At 43.7% G+C, this 23630-nt stretch overlaps 1 protein-coding gene and 1 non-coding gene across 2 annotated transcripts in view; one reads left to right on the plus strand and one right to left on the minus strand.

The window, feature by feature from the left end:
• The window catches only part of LOC126416187 (testis-expressed protein 10 homolog), a 159909-nt gene that overhangs the window by 104014 nt on the left and 32265 nt on the right, over window positions 1-23630 (plus strand). The gene's annotated exons all lie outside the window — the stretch shown is intronic.
• Trnat-cgu (transfer RNA threonine (anticodon CGU)) lies at window positions 19559-19633 on the minus strand. The gene has a single exon. It is a non-coding gene; the product is annotated as a tRNA-Thr (tRNA).

Below are 23630 nucleotides of genomic sequence, written 5' to 3' on the forward strand. Positions count from 1 at the left end.
CAGTCGACAGCCCACCGTGCCTCAGACAGGAAAATACAGCACTGTCCTTGCTTCTCCTCGGCCAACGAAGGAGGCGGCCACGCAGACTTGCGACTTCACCTTTAGTGCCACGGTCGTCAGATCGGCCAGCGCAAAGATCGCCCGTTCAACCTCACCACTTTCGCCAGCCCACTCTACGGCTCACCCTTCATCGGGTTCTGCTAAATCTCGAGCCCAAAAGTCAGACACCAAGACTTCGAAAAAAGAGCATACTCGTGAAGATTTTTTACATACCCCAACTTCACAACCATTGGTTCCTCCTTCATCTAAACATCATATTTCCAAGAAGGCTAATAAGAAACCCAGTTCATCTCCTTCTCCGCCAAGGCGTGTCTCATCTACAGCACCACCTGGCGGAAATCGCCCTCGGCCGTCTTCTGTGTCGCCGAGGCGCACTGCTGGCGGCCGATCAACCGGCCGATCGCTGGTGGCAGGAGCTGCTCCTGAACAACCTATGGATCAGGATCTTTTGCCTTCGGCTGAATGCCATTCCATGCTGTCAGTCGCAAGCTCTGAGCAGTCGTTGAGTTGACGGCAACCTTGGTCACATTCCTCAATTTTTGTTTCACCCTATGTCCATTATCCACTGGAATATCAGCGGCATTCGAGCCAATCGAGATGAATTGTCGATCCTCTTACGATCCTGCTCGCCAGCCATCTTCTGGCTTCAGGAAACAAAGCTGCGTCCCCATGACCGCTTTGTTCTCCCCCATTTTCAGTCCGTCCGATTTGATCTCCCCTCTGTCGAAGGCACTCCAGCCCATGGAGGACTCATGATTCTTCTCCATGATACTCTCCATTATCACCCAATCCACTTAAACACTTCCTTCCAAGCTGTTGCTGTCCGTCTTTCCCTTTCTGGATATACCTTTTCTCTTTGTACTGTATACATTCCCTCGTCCACACCAATGGCACGAGCTGATCTCCTTCATCTTCTTGGTCAGCTTCCACCCCCCTATTTGCGGGTTGGGGACTTCAATGCCCACCACCCGCTTTGGGGATCTCCACATCCTTGTCTACGTGGCTCACTATTGCTAGATGGCTTCCACCAAACGGATCTAGTTTGCCTCAACACTGGGGTCCCTACATTTTTGTCTGCCTCCACGACAACTTTCTCTCATTTGGACCTTTCGGTCGGTACTGTTCCGCTAGATCGGCTCTTCGAATGGTTCACCCTTGATGATACACACTCGAGTGACCACTTTCCATGTGTCCTTAGACTGCAGCCTCAACTGCCCTATATGCGCCCGCGACGCTGGAAGTTTGCCCAAGCCGATTGGACACTTTTTTCGTCTCTAGCGACATTCGATGACCGTCACTTTCCTAGCGTCGACGATGAGGTCACACATATTACCGATGTTATTCTCACGGCTGCGGAACGTTCAATACCACGCACCTCCGAATTGCCCCGGCGCCCCCCCAGTTCCTTGGTGGAACGAGGCATGCCGTGACGCGATACGTGAGCAGTAACGTGCTCTTCGCGTTTTCCGCCACCATCCTACTTTGGCCAGCTGTATCCGCTATAAGCAGTTCCGTGCGCGATGCCGTCGCGTCATCTGCGATGGCAAGAAGGTAAGCTGGAAATTCTTTATTAGCTCATTTAACACCTTCACTCCCTCCTCGGACGTTTGGAGTCGGCTTCGACAGTTATCAGGCATGCTTAGTTTCTCCCCGGTCTCTGGGCTCATTGTCGTGCGTGATACGTTAGTGGACCCCGTAGCAATTTCTAACTCCTTGGGTAAACACTTTGTTGAGATTTCGAGCTCTTCAAATAACCTGCCAGCGTTTCTCCCGAAGAAACGTGCAGCGGAAGTGCAACCTCTTGCTTTCTTCTCTCAAAATCGCGAAAGCTATAATACTGTTTTCTCCATGCGGGAACTCCAACATGCACTCTATTCTTCTCGCTCCTCCGTCCCAGGACCGGATAGTATCCACATCCAAATGTTGCTGCATAGCCATAGTCTGTGTTACCTCCTTCGCATTTATAATCGAATTTGGACCGACAGTACTTTTCCCAGATGATGGCGGGAAGCTATCGTCGTTCTTGTTCCGAAACCTGGAAAGGACAAACATCTCCCCTCTAGCTGTCGCCCCATTTCTCTCACGAGTAGTGTATGTAAGGTTTTGGAGTGTATGGTGAATTGCCGTTTAGCTTGGTGGCTGGAGTCTCGCAGTCTTTTAACACCTGCCCAATGCGGTTTCCGAAGGCATCGTTCTGCAGTTGACCATCCTGTTTCTCTCTCCACTTATATCATGAACAATTTTCTCCGGAAACGCCAAACAGTAGCAATATTTTTTGAGCTGGAGAGAGCATACGATACCTGTTGGAGGACAGGCATCCTCCGCACACGGTTCTCTTGGGGCTTTCGAGGTTGGCTGCCCCTTTTTCTTCGCGAATTTATGGCAGAGCGCACATTTAGAGTGTGGGTGAACACTACTCTCTCCCGTACTTTCTCCCAAGAAAACGGGATACCCCAGGGCTCCGTGCTAAGTGTTGTACTGTTTGCTATTGCCATAGATCCAATTATGGATTGTCTCCTTCCTGATGTCTCGGGCTCCCTCTATGTGGACGATTTTGCGATCTACTACAGCTCTCAACGGACCAGCCTTCTGGAACGACATCTTCAAGGATGTCTCGATCGCCTCTACTCTTGGAGCACCGAAACCGGCTTCCGTTTTTCTCCCAGTGAGACCGTTTGTGTTAATTTTTGGCGTCGTAAGGAGTTTCTTCCACCCTCTTTACATCTAGGACCTGTCAACCTTCCGTTTTCGGACGTCGCTAAATTCTTGGGTCTTATGTTTGACAGAAAACTGTGCTGGTCCTCCCACATTTCCTATCTTTCGGCTCGCTGTCTGCGTTCCCTTAACACCCTCCGTGTCCTGAATGGTACCTCCTGGGGAGCGGACAGAGTGGTCCTTCTCCGCCTCTATCGTGCCTTAGTGCGCTTGAAATTGGACTATGGAAGCATAGTCTACTCCTCTGCTCGGCCGTCTATTCTTCGTCATCTCGACTCTATCCACAGCCCAGTGGAAAGCCTTTATGCTGATACTGCTGAACCTCCGCTGTCCAATCGGCGAGCAGTCCTTCTGAGTCGTTATGCTAGCCATCTGTCTTCCATGCCTGCTAATCCAGCCCATGACATTTTTTTTGACGCCTCCTTTGGTGTAGGGTATGCAGGCCGCCCCTCCTCCCTACTACCACTGGGAGTCCGCTTCTGTCAACTGCTCCATTCTCTTTCCTTCCGCTTTCCTAAAACCTTCTTGACAACTTGGGGTACAGCACCGCCTTGGCTCCGTCCCCGGATCTGCCTGCTCCGTGACCTTTGACAATTTCCCAAGGATGGTACCCCTTCACTTGTTTATCGTCGGGCATTTGCTGCTCTATGTGCACAAATGAAGGAAGCCACATTTATTTACACTGATGGCTCGAAAACATCGTTAGGTGTAGGGAGTGCCTATATTGTTGGCGACACCCCAAATCAATTTCGGCTTCCCGACCAGTGTTCGGTTTATACTGCGAAGCTTTACGCTGTTCTCCAGGCTGTCCACTACATCCGCCGCCATCAGCGGATACAGTATGTTATCTGCTCAGATTCTCTCAGTTCTCTCCTCAGTCTCCAAGCTCTCTACCCTGTCCACCCTCTGGTCCACCAGATTCAGGACTGCCTGCGCTTGCTCCACTTGGCGGGCGTCTCGGTGGCGTTCCTCTGGCTCCCAGGACACGTTAGTATCTATGGAAATGAGGGGGCCGATACAGCGGCCAAGGCTGCAGTCTCTCTTCTTCGGCCAGCTATTCGATCGATTCCCTTCGCCAATCTACGGAGTGTTTTATGTCGTTGTGTTGTTCTTTTATGGCACGCACTTTGACGACACTTCCCCATAATAAATTGTGGGACGTGAAAGCTCTTTCCTGTACTTGGACCTCTTCCTCCCGAACGCGTCGTCGGGAGGAGGTAATTTTAATTAGACTCCGGATAGGGCACTGTCTTTTTAGCCATCAACATCTTTTAAGCGGCGATCCTCCCCCTCTCCGTCTCCACTGCTCTCAGCAGTGGACGGTAAGACACCTTTTAATTGAGTGCCCCTATTTTACTCCATTACGCGCCCGTCTACAGCTGTCGCCTGATATATCGTCAATTTTAGCAGATGACACGCGCTCGGCTGATCGCGTTCTCGAGTTTATTAGTGCCAGTGAAATGACGTCAGTCATTTGAAGCCTTTTTTTTTGGGGACAACCAACCCCTTTCTGTAGTGGATTTTTAAGCTTTCCTTCTGCTTTTAGTTTCTCCATTTTTTTGAGTTTCGTTCCCATTGCTGTTGGTTTCTATTTTCGGTTTTTACTGTTTCCTAAGTCACGGACCGGGCACTAATGACCATAGCAGTTTTGCGCCCTCAAAAAAGAGAAGCTTTCTTAATCATGTTTAAGTCAGTGTAGGTCTCTGAATGGTCTGTATGTACCACATTCCATACGAGTGTGGCTCATCTTTTGTGGGGTAGGCTACTAGAGCACTTGAGGAGAGGTACAAGGAACATCATTGGCACACCGAGTAAAACAACTGAGCAAATTACCTGCCACTGAGCACTGCCTCATATTTAATTGTGAGATGCAATACAATGAGACCAGTGTGCTTGTGCAAACACCAATTTTCTGAGGCATTGTAATTAAGGAGACTATAGAAATAAAGGTGTCAGAAAATCTAATAAACTGTGACGTAGATTTCAGTTTTAAAAAGTCTCGGGGTCTGGTTGTCTATTAATATTTCGCCAACTATCTCGTCCCCAGGTGACAGGAGATGAACTTATAAATAGCGGTGTGGTGCCAACAGAACCTCGCAATCTGGTTGGAGTTCAAGCAGCAAGTACTTGCTACAACACAACTTGCAGCACCTGATTAAGATGACTGTACCAGTCATCAAAATATTGTGCATAAAAATTGAAACATCATTTCAACTGAATACCTGGAAGTATGTAATCAATCATGCAGAGGAAAACCTGAGAGATCACATGTTCTACAAGGTAGACAAGTTGCATAACTGTGAATTTCAAAAGTTTTGCAGTGAACTGAATATTCAGAGAAGTTGCGGGCCTGCAGCTGTCATTCACTTCACTACATGATATTTTGAATAGGCATCAGCCAGCCATCCTCAGGCAAGCCATCAAAGACAAACTGAGCCATCCCCTGTCCTTCCTGCAATTTATTAGCAAGCTGTGTGTTCCACACATGTTAAGATTGTGGCAACAGACTGACCACATCACATCTACATCTACATATATATCGATACTCCACAAGCCACTGTACAGTGCGTGGTGGAGGGTACACTGTACCACTGCTTGTCATTTCCCCTCCTGTTCCACTCACAAACAGTGCGAGGGAACAACAAATGTCCGTACACCTCCTTATGAGCCCTAATTTCTTGTATCTTATCTTCGTGGTCCTTACGTATGATGTATGCTCGTGGCAGTAGAATTGTTCAGCAGTCAGTTTCAAATACTAGTTCTCTAAATTTTCTCAATAGTATTTCTCAGAAAGAACACTGCCTTCCCTCCTGGGACTCCCGTGTGAGTTCCCAAAGCATCTCTGCAACACTTTCATGTTGTTCGAACCTACTGGTAACAAATCTATCTGCCCACCTCTGAATTGCTTCGACGCCTTCCTTGGATCCCATGTGGTACAGCTCCCAAACACTCGAGCAGTACTTGAGAATTGGTCACATCAGCATCCTACATGCAGTCTCCTTCGCAGGTGAACCACTGTTTTCTAAAATTCTCCCAATAAACCAAAGTCAGCCATTTGCCTTCCCTACCAGAGTTCTCACATGCTCGTTCCACCTCATATCGGTTTGAAACATAATTCCCAGATATTTAAACGACTTGACTGTGTTGAGCAGAACACTAGTAATACTGTATCCAAACATTACAGGTTTGTTCTTCTTACTCATCCGCATTAACTTAAATTATTCCACATTTAGGGCTAGCTGCAATTCATCACATCAACTGGAAATTTTGTCCAAGTTGTATCTACCTACAGTCACTCAACTTTGACATCTTACCATACACCACGGCATCACCAGCAAACAACTGCAGATTGTTGCCCACCCTGTCCACCAAATCATTTATGTTTACAGAGAACAACAGCAGTCCTATCACACTTCCCTGGGGCACTCCTGATGATGCCCTTGTCTCTGACACTCCTCAATCGCCATTGAGGACAACATACTGGGTTATTTAAGAAGTCCTTGATTCACTCCCATATCTGTGAACCTATTCCATATTCTTGTGTCTTCCTTAACAGCCAGCATTTGGGCACTGTGTCCAATGCTAGAAATATGGTATCTGCCTATTGCCCTTCATCCTTAGTTCTCAGTATATCATGTGAGAAAAGTGCAAGCTGAGTTTCGCTCGAGTGATGCTGTCGAAAACCATGCTAATTTGTGGACATAACCGTCTTGTTGTTATTGTTGTGGTCTTCAGTCCTGAGACTGGTTTGATTCCCCCTACATCCTTCTGAATCTGCTTAGTGTATTCATCTCTTGGTCTCCCTCTACGATTTTTACCCTCCACACTGCCCTCCAATACTAAATTGGTGATCCCTCGTTGTCTCAGAACATGTCCTACCAACCTCAGAACATGTCCTACCAACCGATCCCTTCTTCTAGTCAAGTTGTGTCACAAACTCCTCTTCTCCCCAATTCTATTCAATACCTCCTCATTAGTTATGTGATCTACCCATCTAATCTTCAGCATTCCTCTGTAGCACCACATTTCGAAAGCTTCTATTCTCTTCTTGTCTAAACTACTTATCTTCCACGTTTCACTTCCGTACATGGCTACACTCCATACAAATACTTTCAGAAACGACTTCCTGACATTTAAATCTATACTCGATGTTAACAAATTTTTTCTTCTTCAGAAATGCCTTCCTTGCCATTGCCAGTCTACATTTTATATCCTCTCTACTTCGACCATTATCAGTTATTTTGCTCCCCAAATAGCGAAACTCCTTTACTACTTTAAGTGTCTCATTTCCTAATCTAATTCCCTGAGCATCACCTGACTTAATTTGACTACATTCCCTTATCCTTGTTTTGCTTTTGTTGATGTTCATCTTATACCCTCCTTTCAAGACACTGTCTATTCCATTCAACTGCTCTTCCAAGCCCCTTACAGAATTACCATGTCATTAGCGAACCTCAAACTTTTTATTTCTTCTCCATGGATTTTAATACCTACTCAGAATTTTTCTTTTGTTTCCTTTACTGCTTGCTCAAAATACAGATTGAATAACATTAGGGATAAGCTACAACACTGTCTCACTCCCTTCCCAACCACTGCTTCCCTTTCATGCCCCTCGACTCTTATAACTGCCATCTGGTTTCTGTACAAATTGTAAATAGCCTTTCCCTCCCCGTATTTTACCGCTGCCACCTTCAGAACTTGAAAGAGAGTATTCCAATCAACATTGTCAAAAGCTTTCTCGTAAGTCTACAAATGCTAGAAATGTAGGTTTGCCTTTCCTTAATCTTTCTTCTAAGATAAGTCGTAGGGTCAGTATTGCCTCACGTGTTCCAACATTTCTACGGAATCCAAACTGATCTTCCCCGAGGCCGGCTTCTACCAGTTTTTCCATTCGTCTGTAAATAATTCGTGTTAGTATTATGCAGCTGTGACTTATTAAACTGATAGTTCGGTAATTTTCACATCTGTCAACACCGGCTTTCTTTGGGATTGGAATTATTATATTCTTCTTGAAGCCTGAGGGAATTTCGCCTGTCTCGTACATCTTGCTCACCAGATGGTAGAGTTTTGTTAGGCCTGGCTCTCCCAAGGCTGTCAATAGTTCTAATGGAATGTTGTCTACTCCGGGGGCCCTGTTTCGACTCAGGTCTGTCAAACTCTTCACGCAGTATCATATCTCCCATTTCATCTTCATCTACCTCCTCTTCCATTTCCACAATATTGTCCTCAAGTACATCGCCCACGTATAGACCCTCTGTATACTCCTTTCACCTTTCTGCTTTCCCTTCTTTGCTTAGAACTGGGTTTCCATCTGAGCTCTTGATATTCATCCAAGTGGTTCTCTTTTCTCCAAAGGTCTCTTTAATTTTCCTGTAGGCAGTATCTATCTTACCCCTAGTGAGATAAGCCTCTACATCCTTGCATTTGTCCTCTAGCCATCCCTGCTTAGCCATTTTGCACTTCCTGTCGATATCATTTTTGTGACGTTTGTATTCCTTTTTGCCTGCTTCATTTATTGCATTTTTATATTTTCTCCTTTCATCAATTAAATTCAATATTTCTTCTGTTACCCAAGGGTTTCTACGAGCCCTCGTCTTTTTACCTATTTGTTCCTCTGCTGCCTTCACTATTTCATCCCTCAAAGCTACCCATTCTTCTTCTACTGTATTTCTTTCCCCCATTCTTGTCAATTGTTCCCTTATGCTTTCCCTGAAACTCTGTACAACCTCTGGTTCTTTCAGTTTATCCAGGTCCCATCTCCTTAAATTCCTACTTTTTTTGCAGTTTCTTCAGTTTTAATGTACAGTTCATAATCAATAGATTGTGGTCAGAGTCAACATCTGACCCTGGAAATGTCTTACAATTTAAAACCTGGTTCCTAAATCTCTGTCTTACCATTATATAATCTATCTGATACCTTTTAGTATCTCCAGGGTTCTTCCATGTATACAACCTTCTTTCATGATTCTTGAACCAAGTGTTAGCTATGATTAAGTTATGCTCTGTGCACAGTTCTACCAGGCAGCTTTCTCTTTCATTTCTTAGCCCCAATCCATATTCACCTATTATGTTTCCTTCTCTCCCTTTTCCTACAATCGAGTTCCAGTCACCCATGACTATTAAATTTTCGTCTCCCTTCACTACCTGAATAATTTCTTTTATCTCATCATACATTTCATCAATTTCTTCATCATCTGCAGAGCTAGTTGGCATATAAACTTGTACTACTGTAGTAGGCGTGGGCTTCGTGTCTATCTTGGCCACAATAATGCATTCACTATACTGTTTGTAGTAGCTTACCCGTACTCCTATTTTTTTTATTCGTTATTAAACCTACTCCTGCATTACCCCAATTTGATTTTGTATTTGTAACCCTGTATTCACCTGACCAAAAGTCTTGTTCCTCCTGCCACCGAACTTCACTAATTCCCACTATATCTAACTTTAACCTATCCATTTCCCTTTTTAAATTTTCTAACCTACCTGCCCGATAAGGGATCTGACATTCCACGCTCCGATCCGTAGAACGCCAGGTTTCTTTCTCCTGATAACGACATCCTCTTGAGTAGTACCCACCCGGAGATCCGAATGGGGGACTATTTTACCTCCGGAGTATTTTACCCATGAGGGCGCTATCATCATTTAATCATACAGTAAAGCTGCATGCCCTCAGGAAAAATTACGGCTGTAGTTTCCCCTTGCTTTGAGCCATTCGCAGTACCAGTACAGCAAGGCTATTTTGGTTAGTGTTACAAGGCCAGATCAGTCAATCATCCAGACTGTTCCCCCTGCAACTACTGAAAAGGCTGCTGCCCCTCTTCAGGAACCACATGTTTGTCTGGCCTCTCAACAGATACCCCTCTGTTGTGGTTGCACCTACGGTACGGCTATCTGTATCAATGAGGCACGCAAGCCTCCCCACCAACCTTCTTAGTCTCAAGTAAATGTATTATATTCGAACTGACAATATGTTGAAGGATTCTGCAGCAAACAGAAGTTATGGATATTGGTCAGTAATTTTGCGGGTCCGTTCTTTTACTTTCTTATACACTGGAATGACCTGCGCTTTTTTGCAGTCGCTTGGGGCTTTGTGCTGGGTGAGAGATTCACCATACATGCAAGCTAGGTAAGGGCTCAGTGCCGTAGAGTACTCTTTGTAAAATTGAACTGGAATTCCATCTGGACCTGGTGATCCCCCCCCCCCTCCAAGTATTTCAGTCGCTTTTCTACGCCAGGTATGCTTATTTTTATGGCCTCCATACAGGAGTCTGCCCAGTGGTCAAATGACGGCATTGTGTACAGTTCTCCTTTGTGAACGATTTTTTGAATGTGAAATTTAAAACTTTGGCTTTCGTTTTTGCTATCTTCAACTGCCACACCAGACTGGTCAACAATGGGGTGTCTTTTCCATCCTTTATCCACCCTCTGGGCACGTAACTCTCCAGACCACAATTTACAATCTGCTTAAACTTTGCCCATAATTCCTCTACATCCACCTTAGTGGAACTAAGAGATGCAGATTCACCGTGTAAGTAATATGTTAATAACTGCTTATCTGCTCCATCTCGCAGAAACACTTTCCTAGCCTTCTTGACTGATTTATTAACTTCGGTGATCACTGATGCTATAATGACATCTCGATCACTAATCCCTGTTTCTGTACTGGCACTGTCAATAAGGTCTGGCTTATTTGCAGCTACAAGGTCTAAGATATTTCCATTGCCTGTGGGCTGCTGAGCTAGCTGCACGAGACACTTTTCAGAAAAGATGTTCAAAAGTATTTCGCATGACTGACTGACTGACTGTCTGTCTGTCTGTCTGTCTGTCTGTCTGTGTCCTCCACAATGAATCCATAGACATCTTAGTCTATACTCAGTGGGCTAAAGTCGCGTCCAGCGAATGACTCTGTAACTGTCACAGCGGAATCGGGTGGCTGGTAAAAAAATCCAACAATTGACTTAGTTTCACTTACACGTGTTATATGCAACCAGTTGACTTCACTCTCACACTCAACTTCGACCTCAATAGACAATACTTTTTGTCAACTGCAATGAACTGTCTTTCTAAGATATGTTCAGGGTGTATACGACCCAGGACAACCGGGAGATCTGGGAAAAACCTGGGAATTTTTTCATCCGGGAGAAAACCAGGAAAAACCCGGCAATTTTTTAGAATTCCGTGAACTTTTTGTTTAGTTTTCAGTTAAATTTTTGTAATTTTGACTGGTAAAAATCAATACTCTAACAAAGGATATTACTGTATCCCGCTACTGCAGAATAATACTGCAACAATAAAATGTGAATGAGGAAAAAAAAACTAAAATAAAACATAAATTGCAAAGGAAATGTGCTCATACAAGCTTTTGCCAACAGCAAAATGTGTCAAAGACCTTAGAAAGACTATGCAGTGCTTCATAAAAAGAAATTGCCTCCGGTGAGCGTGGAGTCACAACTGTTTACATTAGATTCGTTTTAGCAGTTACGAGCGGGCTCATGCGCATGCGCAGTTGAGTCACGTTTGAGTAGTAGATTCTCCCCCTTCTGGCTACAGGAATGTGGCTGTTGGCTGTGCAAGCAGTCGCAGCAAGCAGCTAGATGCTACCGGGAAAAGGGGGTGCCAAATTCATATTCTTGAGGGGAAAAAAACTTGTTTCACAAAGCGCCTAGCATCCAGCGCACATTGGTCTATTGATTATTCATATGATTTTAAAAACACATTCCTGTTGGTTTTTATCATTCTTGAACACATTTTAAGTTGATTTCTGAATGAATCATAAGTTTATTTTTGAATGCGTGCAGAGTGTATGTGATGTGTCTGTCAGAAGAATCTTCGTCGCATCTAGAAGTAAACTTTCCGCAGACAAAAGGGGATGGGGCTATACAAGCTGAGCGGAGTAAAGCCGAATGGATGAATGCCAATTGCTTTCTGATTATATGGTTGATTGGGTTTGCGAATGATCAGCGTTGTTATAATTACTAACGAAATCCACAGATTCAGACTACCAGAATGGAAATAAATGACTAACAGCAATAACAAGTGTGAAAAATTACGTATTATCTTCTCTGTGTATCCAAGAAAATGAAATTTTGACAGAAAATTTTTGGCCAGATCGCTAGACTAGTAAGGACCAGTTGTACAGTCCCCGGCTAGCAGCCTCTTAAGTTCTATTGTGGAAGTAACACGGAAAACGTGTTGTACAAACATGTAACAATGCTTAACCGGAGAATAATCGCGAGATTACTAAACCTGTGATTCTGGCAGGGTTAGAGAAGTTAATTGGTGAGCAAATTTTGAGAATGGCAGGGATAGCTACAGAATTGGTGACGACAAGATTGTTTGTTAGAATGAGGAAGCAGAAGAAACGGGGACGTCACATGAATTAAGGAAGAGTAAAAGGATTCCAAATTTATATAAAAATTTTGTAATACTACTTTTCGATCTCATTTGAGAAACTGGTGCGTATGAATGAAATGTGAAACTATTTCCTAACACAAATTTTTTTGGTTGTAGTAGGCCTAATAGGCATTTGGTATTGATACTTCGTGAATTATATTCTTTCGTGTTATAAAAATGACCATTTGTGGCAAAACAGTCTCATTTATTTGGTGTGTGTTACAAAATTGCTGCAATATTAGAAAGGCCTATTTTGTTTTATCTAGCAGACAGTGACAAAATAGACATAATCAGATTGAGAAACCACACCAGTCTTGGGTATTATTTGTATTAACAGCTTTTTCAGTATTAGATAACGACATTTTGCTTTTTCATGTAGCAAAACGTTTGACGAACTTTGATGAAGTAATAGATTCTGTCGCAGAAAGGAAAGCACGCCGTGTAAGGCTGTAGCAAGATTAGAGAGAAGAAATGCTAGGAGCTAAGGATTGAAGAAATGTGTACTTTCTTGCTTGTCTCTTCTCTTTAGTGGTTTTATGTATCCTATATTTAATTTTATGTCACACAAAACAGCAAGTTATTAGCTAACAGGCAATAAAGAGTGCAAATTTTCTGAAGAGTTCTTGTTCTCCCGATTACAAATAATCCCATTCACTATTAATTGCGAGGTTTTTTTTATGGGAGAGGGGGCAGGATTTCAAACGACTGGGAGCACGAGAGGCACCACAGGACACCTCAATTTCCACTGTCCTGAATATAGTTTGACGGCATCCGTAACAAAATATACATGTTACAATTCCACAGAGCGAAATATAGTGATGTGCGATAAAGAATGCTGTATGAAGAGGCGTGGCACTGCACTTTGGCACACTTAAGACCAAATAACATGTCCTACATTTCCTCGAACACATATGTTATACATTTCAGGCTTTCGAGAAAGATGTGCGCTACAAGATGAACATGTTTTTGAAAATTTCGATTTTTTTTTAGTTTTGATCCACAGTACTGGCTAGTTTCAACTGTTTGCTGCATTTGAAGTGCACGTTTTGATCTTCTAGCATGTATGGTATTATGCCATAATAAAGAACCAAACATGATATAATACAGCACTGATGCTCCAACAAAATTTACATCCCTAAAACCACTCTGAAAATCTTAATATCAAGTCGACGTCTACTTCATTGGGAATCTGGACATACGAATGTGCATTTTAAGTATGCACTTTAAGTATGCACTTTAAATGTGCACATTTTAGTTATGGTTCATGAAATTCCGATGCTCTTGGAGTATCCTCTGATGTCCTGTTTCTTTTATGACATAATGTATAATCTTTCAATGTTTTACACGTACGTACTGTGCATGTCAGGATGTGGCTGAGGTGGAAGTGGGGTCTAAAAAAGAACAAGTGTTAATTTTTCAACTCCGGTCGGCAAACTGCCTCCCGTTTATTGAGAAAACATTTACTGATGACCTAGCTGGGGTACATTATGTGAGTTTAGCGGCCCTAAGGCGCAAGCAGATTGAGCCAGTGTTCGAAACGTGCACGGAGGCAACTGGCCAGTGCGTCTGATCTCGTCAGTGGCCTGTCAGTAAAAGAGGGCGATCCACACGCCTCGTTCGCGCAGCTCGGCACGGTGGGTGCTCACACGTGGTCACCTGGACCTTTCTGATTGGCTGCTGTAGGAGCTCTGCCTAGGCAAGCGACGCTTCCCTAAGTGTCACCCCATCAGTAGAAAGGTTGTTTGTTCGTCAAGCACGTGAACAAGCTGTGGGATAGCGGCACATACTGGAAAAATCTGATGTGTCGCCAACCCAGGGCCCGTGCACGGCTTTGTGAAGATCCATTGCCATCCATAGCTTATGCATTTAAAAAAATTTCACTTTTCTTTTATTGAAAATAAAGGACTCCCGTACTCAGTCTGTCAGCACATGTACATCTCCTTCCCCTTCCACAGGAGTGAGGTTTTATGGTGAAAATTAGTTGTTGCTCGTTGATAAAAGAAAACAATTTGCTCCCTTGGTTGGGTGTGCTAATATTTGCAAAAATAGGGGTGGGAAAATCTCTCACAGCCTCAGTCAACCGAGGATCTGGTCTGACACCTTCAGCACTAATGACATATCCCAAGTACTGGACTTGTGACTGTGCAAATGAACATTTTTCTATCTTCAGGCTTAAATGGGCACTCTGCAAACATGACACAACACACCTCAACCTTTCTGCATGTTCTTCAATAGTTTTAGAAAATACAATAATATCGTCTAAATAAACTAAACATGTGGTGAGCTTTAAACCACGTTAACAATAAATCAGCAAATCTTTGAAAGGTTGCAGGAGCTTTCCTGAGACCAAATGGCATACGTAAAAACTCGTACAAACCCGAAGGCACAATAAAGGCGGTTTTAGGTCTGTCCTTGGGAGCTATAGGAATCTGATGATACCCTGATCGCATATCTAAAGTTGTGAGATACTTGCAGTTTCCTAATTGATCTAGGGTTTCGTCAATACGGGGCAAAGGATAAGTATCAGGTGTTGTTACTGTATTCACTGCTCTCATATCAACACAGTGCCTATAACTCTTCTCGCCATTGATTGATTTCTTACGAACCAGAACGATTTGGGACGACCAGGGGCTGGCAGAGGGTTGAACAATCCCTGCTGCTAGCTGCTGTTGAACTGTGTCTTCCACTATTGGTTGCAAATGATAAGGGATCTTATATGCCTTTTGAGATATAGGTCTAGCATCCCCAGTGGGAATCTCGTGCTGTACGAGGTCAGTAGCAGGCAAATATTGCCTATTCTCAAACAACCACGCAAATTCCTCCAATACGGGCCATATTAGCCTCTGCTCTGCTTTACACAAATGCTCTAACTTCTCATTAAATTGCTTTTGCAAAGAGGGTATCAGGGTATGCACACTTCTAATAGGGAACTGCTTCCTATTTTGACTCTTACCTTCTTTAATCACTCAAAAATCATCATCTCCTATTTCCTGACCACTTGCTAAAACTGTTCCACGTGGAATCTCTATCTTTCTCAAACCAAAATTATCGACACATACAGGTACACAAAACTTCTTCCCTTTTCTCTCTACAGCACATAAACCTCTCTTCACATGAACTTGTAACCTGTCCAACACATCGTTTTGACGGAGCAGATTCACAAAAACGATTGAACTAGTAGGCAATGGAGCTTTGATATCAATCCATAGAACCTCGCCTGTCCCACTCTCAATGGTAACTGGGTGCAACGATTTAATGGGCCATGTATGCGGTTCTGTCGGATCCTGTGAGAGCGGCCGTCCCTCACAGCTTCCTTGTGCGCTTTCAGTCCGAACGCCGCCGAAAAAGTGAGTTTCCTCACCAAATCGGACAGTGTACGTCCTATAATCGATTACCCCTTGGTACTCATTGAGGAAATCATTGCCTAGAATGATATCAAAGTCCCTCTTCCCCGTTTCCATACAACCTCCATGTTAAAACCATATGTTTTTTTACTTAACTGAAAACGTAACGAAAGATAACCCGGCAGGAATGATCAGTCCCTCACCCAATCCTGCAATGTGATAGCGGGGCGGTTTCAACCTCCGCTTATCGTGATAGAGGACAAACAGCACGCTAATTTGTGCTCCCGTATCTACTAACACACTAATTGTTCTACCCCTGAGGTTACCCTCTAGCAAAACATTTGCCACCTCATCTTTCTGCTGTTTTTTATACACCAGTTTCATTACTTTTATCGGGGGCGAGGGTTGGTGGCTGAGCCTGCCCCCCGACCATTTCCCTGTTGGTAACTACCCCGTTGCTTGTTTGTCTGTGGAATATTTTGCTGCCCTTGTCTGGTTACATTATTTTGGGGGCATGTGGCATTAGTATGCCCGATCTTGCGGCATCTGCCACAACACAGTGCGCAGCAGCGCGCGGCAGTATGATGAAACTTCCCGCAGCGCTGACATTTTGCATCATTAAGAAACACGCGCTGCGACTTCGTGATGGGTTAGTAACAAATCTCCCTGCTTCCTCAGTGTGCAATTCGCACAGCTTCGTGCAATGTAGTAGGGGAAGCCATTTTCACTTCTGTCCTGGTTTGTGGGTTAATCCCTCGAATGAACACATCTACAGCCCTTGCTTCTGCTTCCTCTATTAAAACTTCATTACGGGCCTGGCAGTTGCTAAGCACATAAGTGCGACACGATACTGTGCGGATTCGATCAGCAAATACTTCTAAATCTTCATTGGTTTTCTGTCATAAGGAAGACAGTAAATCCCGATAATAACTGACACTCTCTTATCGGAATAGCGCTCTGCTAACCCTTTAGCCAGGGCTTCAAAAGTGATAGCATCTCGCAGAGTGTCGACTGACTCAACATATGTTCGAGCGTCTCCTGCTGGTTTCAGCTTCAGCACACTCAAAAGAAAACTATCAGGCCACCCACAAGTCCTACCTATATCTTTGACACACTGCAGAGACGTCGTTACATTTTCGTTAGTTTTACCCGCAAAAGTCGGAGTGATATTTACGGCAGGGAAGCTGCCAACAAGAGTGGACATAGGCGGAACTGTGCTAACTGCAGAGGCGCGACTAGCGCTTGCAGCTGCTTGTTCAATTGTAACTTTTTTGTTGCTTTCCGCCGCAAGCGCATTGCACTGCTCTTGCAATTCCATCTTTTGCATAGTTAACCGTCTTATCTGTTCTTCTAACATAGTGACAGGGTCTGCTCCAGGAATTTCGGCAGCACCTCCTGCTTGCTTATTTGAACGGGTGTCAGGCATGTTTACAAAATGACTTCACTAACAACTCAAGGAATTGCTACAAAGATAGCAAGGCCAGGCTACTGCAATTGCTTGCGACTTACACTACTTCATTATGCTGGAGGCGGCGACATTGGCGGCGGCGGCAAAGGCAGACGAAGCGGCAGCCCGGCGTTGACTGCAGGCTGCGCAGCGACGCTACAGCGGCGGTGAGAAGTGCTGCCCCGGCAGCATCTGATACAGTGGCATCCGGCTGACTGCGGCTCAGCTGGCGGCGTGATGGTCAACGCGCGACTATGTCGCTGTATCGTGTGCGTTAATGCTGAAATGTGCATGTCAGGATGTGGCTGAGGTGGAAGTGGGGTCTAAAAAAGAACAAGTGTTAATTTTTCAACTCGGGTCGGCAAACTGCCTCCCGTTTATTGAGAAAACATTTACTGATAACCTAGCTGGGGTACGTTATGTGAGTTTAGCGGCCCTAAGGCGCAAACAGATCGAGCCAGGGCTCGAAAAGTGCATGGAGGCAACCGGCCAATGCGTCTGATCTTGTCGGGGGCCTGTCAGTAAAAGAGGGAGATCCACACGACTCGTTCGCGCAGCTCGGCGCGGTGGGCGCTCACACGTGATCTCCTGCACCTTTCTGATTGGCTACTGTAGGAGCTCTGCCAAGGCAAGCGATGCTCACCTAAGCATCACCCCGTCAGCAGAAAGGTTGTTTGTTCGTCAAGCACGTGAACAAGCCGTGGGATAGCGGCACATACTGGAAAAATCTGATGTGTTGCCAACCCAGGGCCCGTGCACGGCTTTGTGAAGATCCATTGCCATCCATAGCTATTTTTGTAACTACCTCTTGTTTATATCTATTCTTGTAACTTCAACAGAAAGATGGGAACTCTTACAAAAACATGTACCCACAACACAAGCAGGTGGTCTGCAAGAGTAGAGGCGGTCAGGGTTATTTACTAGTATTTTGATAAAGTTATAGAGGCTCTGGAAGTAGTTGTCAACACCAGGAACAAAAACTGAGGCAAGATCTATTTTAACAATGTGAGAAAACTCAGTTTTATTGCTTTAACTTGCTTCTGGTTGGTGTGAAATATTTTTAAAAATCATTGTACATCCAAAGCTATTTCTGAGGCTCAAGTATTAGCAGAAAAGAACAAGATATCAATGGAATTCTCTGGATTCTATTAGAAATAACTGACAGAGTGGTAATGGAGTTGAGTACCAGGTTTAAGGCACAAGAGAAAATTTGTGCCAAGTTCTGTTCTTCGTTTGGTGTCCAAACTCAAGAAATGGAAGTGGAGCATTTAAAGATCGAAACAGTGGAATTGGCAGATGCCTATGTAGAAGATCTTAACAAGGAATAATTTATTTTTGTGCACAGGCAATAGAGTGTGGCTTGCCAGACGTCATTGTATCATCCATATTAAGTTCAGTTTATAAAAACAAATTGGTCGAGGGGTAATCCAAAATTACTACAGCCTTAAAATATTCCATGCCATGCCTGTTTCTCTTTCCTCTGGAGAGAGGAATTTTAACAAGCTGAGACTAATAAAACAATATTTTAGGAACACAGCTGCTCAACAAAGGTTAACAAATCTCAGTACAATCTCCAAAGAGCACAAACAAGCTGCTTCCATAAACTATGATGAGATCATAAACATTCTTTGTGCAAAAAGAGCTCAGGAAGTGAAATTTTAATTTTATTATTTGTACAGAGAATAATAATTTTCTATTTTTTTGTATTTTATGTTTGTTTGGACTTTGGCCTTACTTCAGTCAATAAAATAAGTTATGAGATGGTGATATTTATTTTGAAATATATCATTTACATTACTGTTATAAAACTGTGGAAAATCCAAGATGGAATAAGACAATATTATGAAAAGGAAAGACTGCTACTCGTCATATAGAGGAGCTGTTGAGTCATAGTCACAACAAAAACATTGCCATACATGTTGAGATTTTGCCCAAAAGGCCTTTTTCTAAAGCAGTCAACACCCACATATTAACAAAAGCACAACTCACACTCTCTAGCCTCAATGGCTGTACACAGTGGTCATGTATGTGTAATTTGTGCTTGCTTGAATGTGTGCATATTGTCTATTTTAGGAGAAGGTATTTTGGTCAGAAGCTCAACATGTATGGCAGTCTTTTAGTTGGGTCTGTCTGCATCCAACAACTCGTCTATACAATGAAGCAACTAAAGTCACTGGATACGTGTTAAGATCTTGTCGGACCCCTCCTTTTGCCCAATGTAGTGCAGCAACTCAATGTAGCATGGACTCAACAAGGCATTGGAAATCACCTAGAGAAATATTGAGCTGTGCAGCCTCTAAAGCCATCCACAGTTGCAAAAGTGTTGCCAGTGCGCAGGAGTTTGTGCACGAACAGATCTCTCTCTGTCCCATAAATGTTCGATGGGCATCCTGGTTGGTTAAATCATTCAGTCAAATTGTTCATAATGTTCTTCAAAACAATCGTGAACAACTAAAGCCCATTGACTTGACACATTGCCATACACAAAAATTCCATCATTGTCTGGGAACAGAAAGCCTATGAATGGCTGCACATGGCCTCCAAGTAACTGAACATAACCATCTCTAGTCAATGAAACTTCCTGGCAGATTAAAACTGTGTGCCCGACCGAGACTCGAACTCGGGACCTTTGCCTTACGCGGACAAGTGCTCTACCAACTGAGCTACCGAAGCACGACTCACGCCCGGTACTCACAGCTCTACTTCTGCCAGTACCTCGTCTCCTACCTTCCTATCAGTGCACACTCCGCTGCAAAGTGGAAATCTCATTCTGGAAACATCTCTAGTCAATGATTGATTCAGTTGGACTAAAAGATCCAGTCGAGTCCACACCATTGTGGAGCCACCACCAGCTTGCACAGTACCTTGTTGACAACTTGGGCCCAAGAATTCAAGAGTGTGGACGGGAAAGGGGGTGGGGGGCTGTGCCAAACTCGACCCCTACCATCAGCTCTTACCAACTGAATTGGCACTCATCTGACAGTGCCATCTGGGGTCCAACCGATATGGTCATGAGCCCAGGAGGGGGCTGCAGGAAATGCTGTGCTATTAGCAAAGGCACTTGTGTCGGTCAACGGTTGCCACAGGCCACTGACACCGAATTTTGCTTCACTATTCTACTGAATATGTTCCTCGTACATTCCACATTGATTTCTATGGTTATTTCATGTGGTGTTGCTTGTCTGATAGCATGGCTAAGACATGTATCCACAATATTCTTTCTTCCAGTACTGCTAGTCCTCCAAGTTTCACAGGAGAACTTCTTTGAAGTTTGAAAGGTAGGAGACGAGGTACTGGCAGAAATAAAATTGTGAGGACGGGTCGTAAGTCATGCTTGGGTATCTCTGTTGGTAGAGCACTTGCTCGCGAAAGGCAAAGGTCCCGAGGTTGAGTCTTGGTCCGGCACACAGTTTTAATCTGCCAGGAAGTATAAAGCAACCATGATCTTTTAACTTTTGTCCCACTTTTGAAACCAATCTTTATTTAAACTTCTGGCTTCTCTATAGCTTTTACTGATATCAGGATTGTATTCATTTCCTGCTCTTGTTTTTATTACATAACACCTTTCAGGGTCAGAAAACTGCTTTGACCATGTGAAATGATTGTTAAAATCAAATTCAGGCAGACAAGTTCCACACTTAGACTGGAGCTCCAGGAATTGGTGTTCCATATTTCACTGTGTTGTCTATTTCTTTCTAACTTGCGTCAGATTGGTTGTTCAACTTCAATTTCACATGAAACCAAAAAGTATAAAATCCGTACTAAACTTGTGTGATTTACTGTGCTGAAGTAACTTGTTTACATTCATTTCTGTCAGGGTAGTATTACAGCGATAGTAAGGGGTTAATCCATCCTAAAAGTGACACTTAAAAACGAATACAAAAAGAAAGCTGTCCATACACAGTCGGTTGTCTTGTAATTTACATATATAAGCCTATTGGTTATGTAAAACCTAAATGATTGCATGAGGCAATGGAATAGAAATCTACAGTTATCTGCTTCAAGCTTGGATACAAGTTTTCATCTGTAAATTTATATTCATATTTATACCTCTGATTCATCTTCTATTTCATATCTACACATCATTTTTAGGACATTCAACATTCAAATCCATTTTTATATGCTCTATATTTAAAGACGCATAGCTATGTTTGTGTGTACGTATATCTTAAGACAGCAACTATTTGATAATTTTCATTGTTCAGAACTTTCACATACACAGAAATAATGCAAACTCGCAACTTGAATGATTGCATGAACATGTTAAAAAATGAATCAAATGATAAAATCGGGATAAAAGCAGTTATATATAAAAGCAGAAATCAGAAATTTTTTTATTAGAACTCACTCACACTGCCACAGGCAAATTCAAGTCATGAGAAATAGAAGCAGGAAGCAAGTCAATATGTTGCAAGTAAGTCAGGTCGTCGGCACTGTTTGCCGAGCAAGGATACGCTTTCAGCAGAAAAGAGATTGCAACACAAAACCAAAGGAAGTGAGACAAGCGTATTTGTTAACTCATAATGCCCGTTGCAAGAAACTGTACCTCTTTCATAAGAACACATAGCGAGGGGCCAACACAGTGGTTAACAGCCTGTTAAGTGAATATAGCAGAGTGAGGAGGACCCATTTCATCATAACGAACCAAGCTTTGCATAACAGCCTCACGATGGCTCCCTTTAAATATTCCAGCTCTCATCATGACCTGATCATAGGAATTAATGGCATTCACAGTAATAGCACTCAATTCAGTGATCCCAATACTGCAATGAATCTATGTGTTAGATGCTCCAGTACAGTCTATGAAGTAGTCAAAATTTACTCAAGATGATGGCCTTCACCTGACAAATTTCATGCTGCTCACTGCCTACCATCTTCTGATGGAGAAGCTACCTGTCTTCCGACAACACCAAATCACAATGTGCCGCCAATGCCAGACTCCAATGCAGAAGCCAACAACAGCGCCTCTCGGGGTCCACATTCCTGTTGAACACTGAGGGGTAGAGAGGAGATCAACCGACCACACGACTTCTGACACCGAGCACATTGCAGATGGGTCATCAAGCATCATTATAGAATTTGCAGTGTGATGAAGTACACTCCAGCAGCTAGCGCAAGAACTACTTCGCACTGGGCAGTGGCTGGTAAATGACATAGTTGCTTTCACCTGGGTCTTCCACAGGGATATGATTCGTGTGAGAGGGTATTGATATGGGGATTGGGAGTGGCAGTGGCAAAGAGATGGACTAGGGTATTGTGAAGGTTGGGTGGGTGATGGAACACGGCTTTGGAAGGAATGGGAAGTATCTCAGATTGGATGTCACTCATTGCAGGGCACGATAACACGTGTTCTAGCTTAAGCTGCTGCCAGCACATCAGCCGTCAAAGAGGTTGCGAGAAGATTGATAGTAGGCGCAAGCAACGCACCTATCAGGAGGGAGGCCAAAGATAAACTTGCAAGAAACGTGCCACCAACCCACCCCTCCCTCCCCCCAACCGCCATGACTGCCAGTATTTAGATTGCCACCACGGACTGGAGGGCCCAGTCAGGCATCCATTGAGTCAGTGAGTAGAGTCATCACTTGCAGCCCAGTGGGAGTCGCAGTCCCAGTTAGCTCTGCCTCTAGTTCAGTCAGCCAGCACATAGCAACCAGAATACAGAATAGTGTGCAGTGCACGACACCAGCAGTGAGGCCAATATGGACTATTACAGAAGAGCTTGTACCACATGAGCTAGCCTAAGATCTACATCTACATCATTACTTTGCAATTCACACTTATGTGCCTGGCAGAGGGTTCATCGAACCATTTTCATACTACTTCTCAACCATTCCACTCCCGAATGGCACATGGGAAAAGGGAACACCTAAATCTCTCCGTTCAAGCTCTGATTTCTCTTATCTAATTATGATGATTATTTCTCCCTACATTTCGGAAGAGAAAGTTGGTGATTGAAATTTCGTAAATAGACCTTGCCGCAAACAAAACACCCTATGTTTCAGTGACTGCCACCCCAACTCACGTATCATATCAGTGGCACTCTCACCCCTGTTGTGCGATAACATGAAATGAGTTGCCCTTCTTTACACTTTTTCGATGTCCTCCGTCAATCCTACCTGGTAAGGATCCCACACCACACAGCAATATTCCAGCAGAGGACAGACAAGTGTAGTGTAGACTGTCTCTTTAGTGGGTTTGTCGCATCTTCTAAGTGTTCTGCCAACAAATCGCAGTCTTTGTTTTGCCTTACTCACAATATTATCTATGTGGTCTTTCCAATTTAAGTTGCTCGTAATTGTAATTCCAATTTAGTCAAATTGACAGCCCTTAGATTTGTGTGATTTATTTTGTACCCAAAATTATCGGATTTCTTTTAGTAGCTATGTGGATGACCTCACACTTTTCTTTACTTAGTGCCAATTGCCACTTTTCGCACCATTCAGAAATTCTCTCTAGATCATTTTGTAATTGGAATTGATTGTGTGATGATTTTACTAGACGGTAAATTACAGCGTCATCTGCAAACAATCTAAGGGGGCTGCTCAGATTATCACCTAGATCATTTATGTGAATCAGGAACAGGAGAGGACCTATGGCACTACCTTGTGAAATGCCAGGTATCACTTCTATTCTACTCGTTGATTTACCGTCTATCACTACAAACTGTGACC

Source organism: Schistocerca serialis, chromosome 8 (assembly GCF_023864345.2).
Source record: "Schistocerca serialis cubense isolate TAMUIC-IGC-003099 chromosome 8, iqSchSeri2.2, whole genome shotgun sequence".
Lineage (NCBI taxonomy): Eukaryota > Metazoa > Arthropoda > Insecta > Orthoptera > Acrididae > Schistocerca > Schistocerca serialis.